General features: G+C 37.2%; 1 protein-coding gene and 1 pseudogene across 1 annotated transcript in view; one reads left to right on the top strand and one right to left on the bottom strand.

Moving 5' to 3' along the window:
• The window catches only part of GPC3 (glypican 3), a 438,722-nt gene that overhangs the window by 356,567 nt on the left and 67,704 nt on the right, over window positions 1-14,451 (bottom strand). The gene's annotated exons all lie outside the window — the stretch shown is intronic.
• On the top strand, window positions 12,273-12,391 carry LOC111733306 (annotated as a pseudogene).

The raw sequence follows: 14,451 nt of genomic DNA, 5'->3' as shown, positions 1-14,451 counted from the left end.
TAATAGTTTTTAATGGTCAATAAGGACACCTGGAGTATCATCCCTTGAAATATTAGATTCTGGATCAAGACAGAAATGGCAGAAGGGACATTAGTCTCTGCTCTGAGAATCTTCCCATCTAAGACAAATTACATTTTTTTTAGCTTCTCTTTATTGTTTCTGAACAAAATACTACAAAATACTATTTTAATTCCTGAGCAGAACATTAAAAAATACACACATGCATGCAAGCATGCACACACACACACACACACACACACACAGGCAAAGCCTTCAGTGAACATTCTATTTTTCTCCTGGTACCCTCTTCATTTCAAATGCTGTAATGAGCTCATTTTTGCTCCTTCACTTCCCTCTGGTATGCTGCTCCCATGGGTGCCTCCTAAGTGGTTCAAGCAAAGACCCATCATTGCTCAGCAGTGAGGGCAAGTTTGAGTCATAAGTCAAATACCTTCCTGAGACCTTTAACCTCACTGAATGGGGTGGCAAAGTGATGAAAGCCATTCTGCATACCAGGAAGGTCTAATGTCACAGCTTACAATCTGTCCAAACAGGATGCCTGGATTTTATTTTTCACTAAATGGTGATCATGGTGACTCAAAAGCAGTATTCCTATGGTGACACCCTCAAGCCACCCCACACCGAAAGAGAAGGAGGGTCTAGCAGGAAAGAGGGAAATACTTAGTCTGACAAACTACCCTCGAAAGCTGCCTACGTGACTCTTCGGGGAGAAATGCCTCACTAAAGTCCCTGTGAAGAATTTTATGTACCTCAGAGAGAAATAAAAGAAAGTGAACAGGCAGTGCTCACATAAGCAGCTAGTCAGGAAAACCTTTGCAGGTCAGGTTAAGTAAAAGCCATAGTCATAAGACAGCACACAAAAGCAACCAAGGATTTATATGCATCTGTAATTACTTTATTAAGTACTAGCCCAAATATTTTTCAGGGCCCGGTCTTTCAGAAAGCCATTGGTATCTTCTCAAGCTTCCAATCAAATTATATTTTTTAAGTTTCTATCATTTCTCAATGGTTTCTAAAGCCATTTTGATACCTGTGAGACATGTGAGGAAGAGACTGTATTTTCCATTAGGTTTAGCCTTCTTAGTCCTTCAGTATTATCTTCACTCTATTTTTATAAAGCCTCATTTGAAGTGCTTTATTTAAACAGCTAGTAATTACAGAAGCAACCAATAAAGTGACGTGAGGCAGGTTTCTAGCTCCTATGCAGTGGCATCTTGTAGGGAAGACATTTTATCTCAAAAATGAGTTAACCCTCAGGAAGCTTGACAAACCAAGAAAAACATCCACTATCTGATCATGCCAGTTAATGTAAGGGTAAACTGATGAAATTTTTGTTGATAAGAGAAGTCTCTGCCTACTCATCCTCCCTTCTTTAGGGTATCCCCTTGAGATCATAATAGGTCTACTAAGAAGCCTCAACCTTTTGTTTTTACAGTGCATGCTCGTGTGTCTCTGGATCCTTAGAACTGTAAATACTTACCTCCAGAATTAGCACAGAAGTCTCTCACAAAGTATACATGAGACAATCACAAGTCCTCTTGTCTCGCCAAAAAAAATAAATAAGAGAATTTTTAAATTGTTCTCTCTTCTATTTTTCTGTATATACATTTTCTCCATCAAAATGTGTGAAATTCTTTCCAGACTTTGTAGCCATTTTTGGACTACCTTACATGCATATACCCCTAATAATGCTTACCCGAGATTAAAATCATGGTTCAACTCTTCTCCATTGGTGTAGAAAGGCCTTCTGTTGTCAGTACTGTTTTAGTTCTCTAAAGAGGTTTTTAATGGGTGAGTTGCTGTGAATGAAATACATAGAAACATCTAAGGGGACACTGTAGTTACATGGAAACTAACTTAATACACTTGATCTTGAGACCTAAAGCATCTATGGTTTACTTGCAAGTATATTTTCACTCATTCATTCGATTAACAAATATTTTCTAGCTCCTCCTATGATTAGGCCCTATGCTGGGTGCTGAGAATACAAATGAGACATGGTCTAGGCCCTAGAAGTATTCACAGTATAATAAAGGCATCGCCAGACCACTTGATCACTACAGGTCTACTCCAGCAAACAGAGTCCACTTCCTACTCAAAGAGGCTACTTTTTTTCCGATTTTTCAAAGAAGCTAACTTTTTACTCCAGCTAGGGCTGTGAATGGGGACTGGTGGTGGAAATTTTGATATCTCCATGAGGTAGCTTATTCTCTCTTTGGGCAACTTGGATTGCTGCAAGGATATAGCCTGGCTTGAGAAAACTACGTTGCCCCATAGCTCTCCTCCACTGAATCTAGTTTGCCTCTTCCCAAACCAAAGCCAGAAAAAGTAGTTTAACTATACTTTAACTTGAGAAATCTTCATATATTTGATAACAAAAAGCACGCCTCCCCTTAAACTCCAACTTGCCAATCTGGAAAGTATCAGTTCTTTCAAGCTTTTCTCATATGATGTGATTCTCAGTCTCCCCGCCATTACTTATTAAAGAAATCTCAGGTAGCAGCAGATAGAGGCGTTTAGAGGGTTCATAGCTGGCTGGCCCTGATGACAATTTGAAAACCTATTTTGATAGAGAAAAGGGGATGCATTTAGCCCTCAAATAATAGGGTCCCAGTTTGTGGTCTTCATGATCAAATACAAACAGAATTAATAATTCATATCCTGCTAATACACAGCAAATCACATAAGAGCTTCAGCTGCTTTTAGAAAAGTCTTAAAACCCAACACATGCTTACATGTAGCTCAAAAGCATGAATAAAAGCGATCTGTATATTCATCCCAATCAATCAGGGCTCCTGATTACTGCTCCCTTGTGAGTGAAGTTTTTGTCCTTGCTAAGCTTCTCCACCCTTGGACTCAGAAGTCTCTGCCATAACTTTTCACCCTAAAGAAAATCTTTCAGTCCCAATCAATAAAAACTAAAAAGCCAACTGTGCCGGTGATTTTAGGATGTGAACAAAGAATCACAGTTCTAATCTACTCCAACATGTTTTTAGATTAGAGTAAACTGAGCCCTAAAAGGGGAAAAGTGACTTATTAAGTTGCAAAGCCCTGACTAGAATTCAAGTTTCATCACTTTTCTCTCTTTTCCATCAAAATGCCTATAAATTTTTTAAAAGTCTGCAAAAAATATCAAGAGAAACATAATTCACTAATATTGGTATCTCAGAAAAAAGGTTACTAGTGATCAAAATTATAATCCATGAGTTTAGGTCTGCCCGCACCCACCACCACCACACTTTTTCCTTCTATCTCAGCTCCCTATAAATGTATGCTTTCTGTATCTACCTAAGGCAACAGAAGATATTAAGTAAACAAAATCTGACTCAAAAAACATGTATGGGACATCCACTGTGTCAAGCATGTTCTCACACATCTTGTTTATTCTTCATAACAACTCCATGAGGTACGTGCTATTACACCTGTTTTCCAGATGAGCCGCTGGAGCTCAGCTCACAGAGAACACATCGTACACTCAGAACTCAAACCCAGAACTTTTAACTCCCAAGTCCAAGCTTTTTATATTACTTTCTTTGTGTACTTTTTTAATGGCTTTGATGATTGGGATGATACAGATGGTCTACTCTGCCCAAGTTTTTGCTTGCTTCACAAGTGGATATATATATATATATATATATATATATATATATATATATATATATATATTTTTTTTTTTAAGTTTTTTCAAGTTGAAATTCTAAAAGACCCAACATCTAGCACTCTTTGAGTATCAGGCTACTGTGGTAACCTGCCTATAGCAGCAGTCAGGGCAGGAAGGTTTTCCATCAGGTTTTGGCATACTTTAAGAAACATAGCCTGAAGAAGAGAGAGATGAGATACTCTCTCTAAACATGCTCTTCCAAATGGTGCCAGGAAGCCCTGAGGCAAGTAAAATAACTGGGTTCATCTCTGGGAGCCTCACATCACTTTAGCTTCCAATAAACCTTGACACTCAAGCAGGAGGATCAGGCAACCACATAGTCCATTTATATCTCTGGGTTGCTGTAAAAAAGAAGTCTCCTAAGCCCCCCTCCCCCGCCACATTGAAATGTTAAACTGTAGCCTTCCGTTTGTAACCAATGAGTATTCACAAAAACAGGTGGATAATGGAGGATGAACAATTCCTCCCAGCATATTTAATTAACTGGTTGTTGGATTTATTGGTCAGCTTACTGAGAAATCTGAACCTCCTACTTGGGGGCTACTTTTACAGCCTTTTGGAAATAGGTTGCCTTAGTACAGACGCCTGGCACCATTCCTAGAAGTGGCTAATCTGTATTTTTCCCTTTTAAACAGCAACCAGCAAGTAGATTTGAGCATTCCAGGCATCTAGCTAGTAATCTAATATATAATAAAGGTGCCCCTTTTCTTTCCCACTTTGGCAATATAGCATAGGCACCACCAGTTTATCCCTTCACATCCAGCAGTGGGTCAGAGGTAAAGGGAGTATGGTAAAAACACAAAATAAGCTCTGTAAAACTTTGGAAGCAGGAGGCTGCATCCATCATCAATACATTTATAAGCTATAAAACCAGAATAAGTAGTTTCTGAACAAACAACGGTTGATCTTATCAACTCTAAATTCTTCGAATAAGAGTTTCAGCTCATTTCCTCTCTGTCTTTCTTCAAATGAAGCTCTGTTTAGGAAAAAAAAGAGAGAGAGAGAGAAAGAGCCTTTGCCATCTGAAATCTTTTTAGAGCATACATTAACCATTTCTGTGCAGATATTTGGGTGGCAAATTACAACCCAATACCTATTTTGCAATAAAACTACCACAGCATTAAACTGACATAATAGAGATAGAAATTCTATTTAGTTGAGTTTTGGTCATGCAAGCACTCACTTTAATGTGAGTGATGAATTAAGCTCATCCTTGGGAAATCCAAGGGTAATGACCGAAACACAATGTGATTGAGCTAATTATCAACCAGGTGTGCTTTAAGGAGTTGATAGTTCAATCTATTATTGCTAAGTGCACAAGCCTGTTTGGAAGAGGAGTTTATGAGAACAGGTCAGACACTGCGACTTTTCAAAGGGCAAAAGAGAATGTTTCTGCAGATCTTGCATTATGTTGGACCAACAAAAGTCCTGTCGAACCATCAAGGCTAGCTTAAAACCTGGAAACTTTTCCTGACTGTCCAAGGACCCAGGGAGCTGGCCATACCCTGGATTCCACTGACAGTTGCTGTGTATAAGCAACTGACCTGTACTGCCTTATAACAAGAGTCAACTTTTCATCTGCATACGTCTGATCTTCTCAGCTAAGTAACACACATGTTTTTGTTTTGTTTTGTTTTATATCCCCCATGATGTCTGACCTTGTTAAGTATTTGCTGACTGAGGTCTTCTGGATAAAAAGTTAACTTTTTAACTACTTACACATTGCTGTATGGATATTTCTTATATTTGTTTGTCTCTGTAAATAGAGTTCTGTATATGAAACAAACTATTTCATGGTTCTAGTTCATTATACTGAACAACAAACAGTCTTATACAGTGTGGGACATGCTGACCTCATGATATCCCCAACTAACCTCAGCACATGTTAATGAACAGTGCCCCACTTCTCTGAGGCCATATCTACCTTCTTACAGCCATCCCTGTTCCTTCTTACATTGTTTCTTGCTACTCCCACCACACACATATCCTTTTTCTCCTCACTGTTTCAGCATCTTAGGACCCTGGTATTCACAGCCACTACTAATGAACTCCAGTACACACTTCTTTTGGTTGTCCACGTGTGTCTTCCTTAAACTGTACATCATCAGTCTTTTTCAGTCTACTATATTATAAGATCTCAAAGAACAGAGACTAAGTCTTAACCATCATCAAATGTAAATGCTAACTCCCACCCAACTCAGAAGCCTAGCTGAAGGAATGTTCAATACATAGTTTAACTGAATTCTAGGATTCTAAGTTTCCCACCAGTTATTGAAAGATCCTAATTCTCTAGGTGGCTATTAAACAAGTGATTGGACTAATAGTACAGCGATTATTAAATTCCACTTAAACTGAAGCAGAGAAGCAGAACACACACATTGTAACCACAGTAACAGTTCAATGAGATACTAAGTTGCTTTTCGAAGACAACAGACCAAAACCATCCAGGCAAACCATGCTCAAAGGAGAGAACTTTGACTTCCAGCTACACCCGGAACCAAAGTTCACCCCTACCCCACTGCCACACATACACACACACAGACACACACAGAACCAAAGGACTGGCACATAATCAGGAGTTGAAAACCAGAACCCTTTCCAAAGTGAAGGGTCCACTGTCCAGGAAGATCCAGTGCTAAAAAGCCCCTTACCATAAATGGCCAAGCTCCAAAGTCCTCCAATTAAAACTTGCCCCACCAGTGCCTCCACACACCTCTTCCTCTATACCTTTAAAAACCCATCTCGAACCCTGAATCAGGGATTTCGAGTTTTTGAGCATTAGCTTTCTATTTCCCTGGGTGGCAGCACTTATAATAAAATAGCCAATCTTTCTCCACCGCAATTCCCAGTGGAGAATTGGCTTTGCTAGCACCAGGTGGGCAGTCTTTCTGTTCAGTATCAACATGCCAATTCACTTAAAGGAGCTGGTTCCTAGTATTCAAGTAAGTATTCTAGCAGAGACTTCTATGTTTTTCTATACAGGGAAACTTCAATATTTGAATGTTAAATTTTGAATTTCCATTTAGAAGATAGCAATCAAATATTTATTGATTGTCTGACAAATACAGGGCCCTGTGCAAAAAGTCTGTGAGAAAAAAAATGGATATTTTCAATAAAGAAGTGCAATCAAGTGGTCGTAGCAAAAACAAAGCAGCAACCCTACCCACTTTTTCTTAAGAGTCAGAGGCCAACCAGACAGACTAGCTGTGGCATCTGAGAAAATACCAGATGTATATAACTTGCTTCATGTGGAAGGTCTAAGGATTAAACAAAAGTACAAGGCTTTATCTTCTTTAAAACGCAGGATATGAGATCTTATGTAGGACCTTTTTCAAAGTTCTCTCAGGGCTCTCCATTTGCTGAAAGCACTCCTCCTAGAGATCTCAATGCTCAGTTACAGTCTATGTTCTCTTGGCTACTTTGGGTGACATAGTCACCACCACTGAGCAAAGCAGGCTTCCAAACCAGCTCCAACTGGGCAAAAGTTGACAAAGAGGAAACTATTAATACCAAAAGGCCCACCAAGCACCACACAGGGAGAATCTGGGAACTTCTTCACAAGTAGGATTCATGTTTTAAGGTAATTTATGTTTTGTATCGTCCATTTCTCTTTCCTTGGAAGAGTATATTGTTAAATTGTTTGTAAAGACAATCACATGGGTTTTCCAGGAATTTGTTTGAATCAAACCAACTTCTATTTCTAAAGCAGATCAAATAAAAGAATTATTGTATTTCTTTAACACACCACTACAAAAGTCCACCAAAAGAACCGTTTCTACAATAAATGCATTTAAAGACTTCTGAAATTCTACTTTTTGATTCAGAAATTGACTATAAGTCAAATAATTCTATTTTCAAAGAGGGTATAACAAAAAAGCTTATAAAGCATTAACCTAAGTGAATTTTTAAGCCAAATGTTTACTTGATATTAGAGTATTTTTTGGTTTAATTTGGATACATTCTCAAACACAAGCACCAATTTCTTTATTTCACCAAAACAAATAATTTGCTCATTTTATATATACATATGTAATCCTCATTTCATTTGTATATATTGTATTAATATATAATATATATATCATGTGTATATATACCAATATATTAATTTGCCTCTAGATATTTTCGAGTAAAGGTTATATATCTGCAAGAAAAACAAAAGATAATTCCTTTTTTTCAGAAAAGAAATTTGAGCTTCGTGTTTTTTAAAAAGCCACTATCCCTAGAAAGCCAAAAACATCTTCCCACATTGGAAATATAACTGATAGAGCAAAGGACTGCTTATCTCCAGGTTTCTAAAGCTGGCTGTGTAACCTGAAGGAAGTCACTTAGACTCTCTGAGTCTCAGATATGTTAAAACTGTGCCTGGCAAAGAATACTGTCAAAACCTACAGTTGAACTTATCCCGAGGCTGGGTCAGAAGATATAAAAGGTCCTTTTCATTTCTAAAAATCATACATAAAGATGCCATCTAACTTTAAGGACCTATTTGAAAATATCTTGTATTAACCCAGTATTTGAGCCCTCACTATTTTAATAGGCAACAGAAACTACAGTGATACTTCAAGTAAACCTTTCTGAAAAGGGAGAGTTTTACTTAAAGGACTTTTTAAGACAATGCATTACTGTTGTTTTTTCCTCTTTTTTCTATATTTAAAAAAATTTTCATAATGCAAATATATTACTTTTGTTCTCAGAAGAATAACTGTCTCCATCTTGGCATATGGGTTTTGAAGATGGTGGTAAGGAACTTTTTTTTTTCTGATTGTAAAATTTATAAATCTGCATTAGAGAAATTTTAGAATATACAACAGGAAGAAGATACTATCCATGATTCCACTACTCAAAAATAATGTCCCTTAATATTTAGTATATTTCTTTATAGTATTTCCTTTATGTGTATTATAGTCAACTGGGATCATAATATTGCTTGATATCTTGCTTTTTTATATGTATTATTTTGTGAGCATTTTACACTCTCATTAGAAATTGTTGAAAACACCATTCTTAATGGTTTTATCATAGTTTGCTCTACACAACCATTCTCAATTGTTCACTATTATAAACAATGATACAACTAACCAACTCCCCTTATAAATACATTTTTTGTGCATATCTCTATTACTGAACAGGGACTTGTATCTCCTTTGCAGCAAGTCATTGGCAGAGAAGGAAAGGACAACACAGTGGGAAGTCAATAGGGGGCTGACTTGTACCATTCCCACACCTCTCCCCTTTCTTACTTGCCTTTATGACACTCAATCTTCCTTTCCCTCACTGTCCTAACTCTGGCTTAAATCTGGCTTTGGATTCTCATTGACTCTTACCCTGATGCACTGAGCAGAAGTGACTGAGGAAAAAGGCAGACACACACAAGGTTGCAGCTGGAAGAGCACAGAAGGCACCAATGACCTGATCTATAGGGCTACCTGTTCTCTGGCTGGTGGTCTGGCCAGGGTGTACCAGACAAGCAGAGACTAATTTTCCAAGCCTGTCTCAGGATGACAAGGGACCACAAGATCTCCATCCACGTAGCCCTGAGCCTTTGGTAACAGCCATGCCAATGTTCAGGCACAGATCCCCAAAGCAATCTAGATGATGGAACAGAAGGAAGTATAGCCGAAGTGTTTCAAATAACTCAATGTACTATAACCTTAAAATTAATATTAACACTCATCGATATCCAGTTTAAGTTTTCTGATATATCTGACATTATTTTTAATAAATACTTACTGAAAAGTTAGTACCAATCCCTCATCCCCCTCGCCAATTTTTTCCTTTGACATCCCAGAGCCCTCTTCCTCTGATCACAAACTGTATAACTGGACCACATACATGTTGCTAATAAAGGAATTGTTCTGTAAAATATGGTCTCCCCCTTCAGAGCATTGCAAACTAATTGGAAAGCAAAAAGAAAGATACAAAAACTGGCTAGAGAATAATAAAATTAAGTGTTGAGACTACTGTCAGGTTGGCAGAAAGTGCTCTGGGAATTCAGACACAGGAAAAAGGCCAATTTGAGATGGACAGGAGGAGATAGGTCTCATAGCCTTGGAAATGGACAGTCTTTGGCTACCCAAAAAGAGACAGAGAAGATGTTCCATGACCAACAAAGCTACTGAGGAGGAAATATGCCCCAATCAATAATCATTCTAGCATATCTAGCCCTACAGACTCAAATGTTGCCAAGAAGGCAGGAGCCACTTAGGCAAAATGTGCTATCTAGGTTATTGGCTCAAGTCTAGTTTATCACTAGGGAGTTTAAGAAACTGCATTATAGAGGAGAAGTTGAGATACTTCAAAGAGAAACCCAAGCCCTTGATGAAGCAGCACTAAATAAGCAGCAATAAAAAGAGAAACTAACAAACAACATTGGAGCCTACAGCTGTATGAAAACAAAAATAAAGAAAACTAACCTTTCCTAAAAGAAAACTGACATCTAAGTGCAAACGGCCTCAAGGGCACTTTCCATTTGCTTTCTGGCCATTTGTACATGACCTTATGCACATAGTAAAGAAAGCAAATTTACCAAAACATCTTTGCCCCACAGGGTACCATCTGCTCCTTTCAAAATAAATGTTTCCCTTATCCTCATCAAGCACCGATATTTTTACATATTTAACTATCAGTAGATACTTATTCTTAAAACCATTTTATTTAAAAAAAAACGGTTTGGAAAATCATATAATCAAGAACCCTACTTCATAGGGAAGTTATAGAACAATGGAAAGAGTACATCTTCTACTGAGATTTGCCAACATATTTTGGCCATACTGGGGGAAAACATTCATAAAATTGTGCTGTCTCTGCCATAAATCACTCCAATAGAATTCTTTCTGAATTTTTCAATCTCTATCTACACAGAGATAAACAGTCTCACTGGCTATTCCCCACTGAAATAATCTACGGGTTCCAGTGGAGTTATGTGCAGGCAAATCATCAAACTATTAACACTTGCCAGACCAGTGTGACTGTAAAGTTAACTGTGGTTGAGGTGAAAGGAGCTTTGAAGTACATAGCTTTCTTTCAAGTTACCCAGTTCCCTATTTAAGAATGCTCATCTGAGGGAGATCACACCTTCAGGTTATCAGTTGGAAAATCTCTTGTCAGATCAACCAGCCTAGAACATCTTAAGAAGAAAATACATATCAAATCCATTCTCAAAGAATCTCCATGCTTTATGAAAATGCTGTATGAAAATGTTTATTTAGCAGAAATTTGGGGTAAAAATCAAGGGAGTTGGTCAGTTGTGAAGAAGAGTTTGAGACAGAAACAAGGTGATACATGAAAAGATGAAGGATAATATTCAAAGTAAGAGGAAAAAACATGGCAGAGGAAGGGGAAAAAAGGACAAAAACGGGTAAGGGACAGAAATAGTTGTTATTAAATTCATCTTCTTAATAGTATTGTCCACATGATCCTTAACATGCAATATACCTAAAAATAGAGGAGAAAATTAATTCCACAGAGATAGATATACATGCTAAGCAGAACTCTAAGTCACAAAGGGTCACCAAATGTGAACATTTATAAGAACTCCACTTTCTTTAAACCTAGACTGTCTTCAAACATTCTGCATCTTCTCAGTGAAACAAGATCTCTTCTTTACCTCTGGTAAATGCTGATACCCCTGCCTCCCACAACATCACAGACAGTTTTCTAAGTTCTGCAAGTGTACTTTTTATTAGTGGGAATGAAGGGAAAAAATGGTGATGCAAGTGACTCAGGGACAAAGAATCTCTGCCATCATTAAAGAGGAGGGGACAGGCTGCATTAATACGTAGCCCACAATGAAGTTTGCATTCAACATGCCTGTGAACAAGTCTTCTTTTTAGACAGTAAACTGCATGTTAAATTAAACAATAGATATTGGGAAAGCTACTAGTAATTTCGATAGAAGAAAATTGGACTAAATTGAATGTTTAGAGTTATGGAGTAGTGTAAATTACTTATAATGGATGCATTTTTACAGTATACAGAAGTCTGACAGCTTGAACTTTCATACATCTAAGCAACATCTAAATATCCATTCAAACAGATTTTGATTTAACAAGATAATACCTGTATCTAGGTTCTTCCAGTATATAGCAAGCCTTCACTCTTATCCATTAGCAATCAATCTCACATTCTTCCCTCCTCATCTCCAGGATCCAGTCACTTAAGGCACTTTATCATCTCCATTTGCAAAAGGTATCTGGCTCTCAAGAATCTGGAATGCTGAACTTTTTTCTTTGGAAGAGCTGTATTGTCTTTTACTTGTGAAGTACATTAACATATTCATGATCTAAGTGTTTAGGATATATATTTACATATATGTTTTGAATTAAATTAATTAAAATTAATTTTAATCATTTTTTTTTAAAAATTAAAATCAAAATCAAAATTAAAATTAATTTTGCTCTGAAGATGTTTGGGTTTGTTTTTTCCTCACAGTTTCAGAATATCCTTGATATAACTGGTGATACACAGGGGTGTCGAAGACCTGGACTCTACAAGTCTATTCTTAGATATCATAAGGAACACTATAAATTGTCTTCAATATAAAAATGTTTTTTGAAGAAAATATTAGCAAATGCAAAAAAGACCAAATACAGTCTACGGCCATGCCACCCTGAACGAGCCCAATCCCGTCTGATCTCGGAAGCTAAGCGGGGTCAGCCCTGGTTAGTACTTGGATGGAAGACCACCTAGGAAGACCAGGTGCTGTAGGCATAAAAAAAAATACCAAATACGAAAATAATAGATCATCTCACACTGAAAAACAGCCATTGTTGACATTTTAGTATAAATTCTCTGGATTTTTTTCCATACAGATTTAAGCTTACTTGTTTTCACACAGTTGTATTATACTATATATACAGCTTAAATCTTGCAGAAACTACAAACTATAATGGCTTTATAACAGTCTATCAAATTGATATATCCCAGGTTATATAACCATTTACTCCTCTGTTATTAAATATTTTGTTGTTTCTAAATTTTTGTTATCAGAAAACACCCCTGTTCATAAGGCTTTTTTTTTTCTTTCTATATTCAGGATGACTTTCGTAGGAGAAAGTCCCAGAAGTAGAATTATTGAATCAAACCATGAATATTTTCGGGCCCTCGATGATACATATTGTCAAAATGCTGTTCCAAAAGGCTTGTGCCAAAAATGTATAAGACTGTCCATTTGACTAAATCTTCACTGGCAGTGGATATCATTTTTTAAATATTTTCCTTTCTTAATCTGCAAGTAAAAAAAAATGTTGTCTCATTGTTTTCATTTGCATCTCCTGAACTTTAACTCATTTTCTAAAATATTCTTTTGGGAAAGAGTGCTTTTTAAGATTTCTGTTAAAGTAGACAAAAAAAAAATCTAGTGTCAGGTCCTAGCAGAGGCCAAAAGGAGAGAAAAAAAATGAATCATTTAAAAGCTTTTCAGGTACTGTTTTGTTCTGTTATTTAATGACTATAGATGCCGATTACTACAGTTCTTTTATCAGCTTTCCCCAGCTGTACGTAAGGCCTTCACACTTGGAAAATTCATTCATTCTCTAAGCATTACTGGGGACCCACCCTGTATCAAGCACAGTACTGGGCACCATGGACGTCACAGTACACACAGACACCCTACCCTGTTCTAACAAAGCCCCAGTCTACTGGGGAAGCCATGAGGATTGTCCAGAGTAGTGTGGAAGTACATAGCGAGGGAACCTAACCAAGACTTAAAGGGTCTAAACTGAGGCCTAATGCAAAAGCTGAATCTCCCCAGTTCTTTCTTTCAACTGTTTTTTCATGTGACATGATTTTCAGACCCATCCTGGTCACTATCTTCTGGATACACTCAACTTTGTCAATGTTAGCAAAATGTGGTGACTATACTTGAACATAATACTCCAGATGTGGTCTGATCAGCACACATGCTTCTAATACAGCCTAAAATTGTTTTGCTTTAAAAAAAATAAGCTACACCACATTTTGGCTCATATTAAACTTGTGATCAACTAAATCCCAAAGAACTTTTTACATAAACTGCTGCCAAGTCACATCTCTCATATCCTGTACATATGTAATTTTTTAAAACTGAATTCAAGATTTTACATCTATCACTGTTAAATTTCATCTTGTAGGTTTTGACCTAGAGTTCCTCCAAGTTGAGGTCATTTTAAATCTGGATTCTGTCATCCTATATATTAAACTACGCCACCCAGCTTTGTGTTATCTGCAAAGCGAAAAGCCTGTTTTTGTGATCAACTGTGACCAAAAATCTGCTTCTCTAAAGCAGGGCCCATGATATGGACATGGACTTTGCATTCTTCACAGTGCTACGTAGGGTACCTTTTACATAGTAAGTGCTCAGTATTTGTTAAATGAATGCCCAGGTAGAGCCAAAAACAGCCCTGTGGCCCTTCACTAAATACATCTTCCTCTAGGTTAATACTGAATCAGTTGCTCAACCAGCTGTGAATTTGCCTAATTACTAGTTATGCAGTCAAATTTCACAACCTTATGCACAAGGGTATTACAGAAGACTCTCAAATGTTTTGCTAAAAACCAGACATCCTATATTTATATTTGACATTCTGGCACGTTTTTCTGATGTGGACATAATGATGCGGCCATGACAAAAACAGACTACTAGAGTCTGTTTTATCATTTACTTCCCCGATACTTTTTCCCCAATCCCTACCCAGATTACGGGGAACTTTTACTTTCTACTTTCTTCAATATGAATATTTTTGAATATACAGTCCTTTTGGCCTTTAGAGTCTTTACATTTCAGAGGTAAA

Source organism: Pteropus vampyrus, unplaced genomic scaffold, assembly GCF_000151845.1.
Source record: "Pteropus vampyrus isolate Shadow unplaced genomic scaffold, Pvam_2.0 Scaffold548, whole genome shotgun sequence".
Lineage (NCBI taxonomy): Eukaryota > Metazoa > Chordata > Mammalia > Chiroptera > Pteropodidae > Pteropus > Pteropus vampyrus.
The sequence above is the reverse complement of the archived record's forward strand: the minus strand, read 5'-3'. Positions and strand labels throughout refer to the sequence as shown.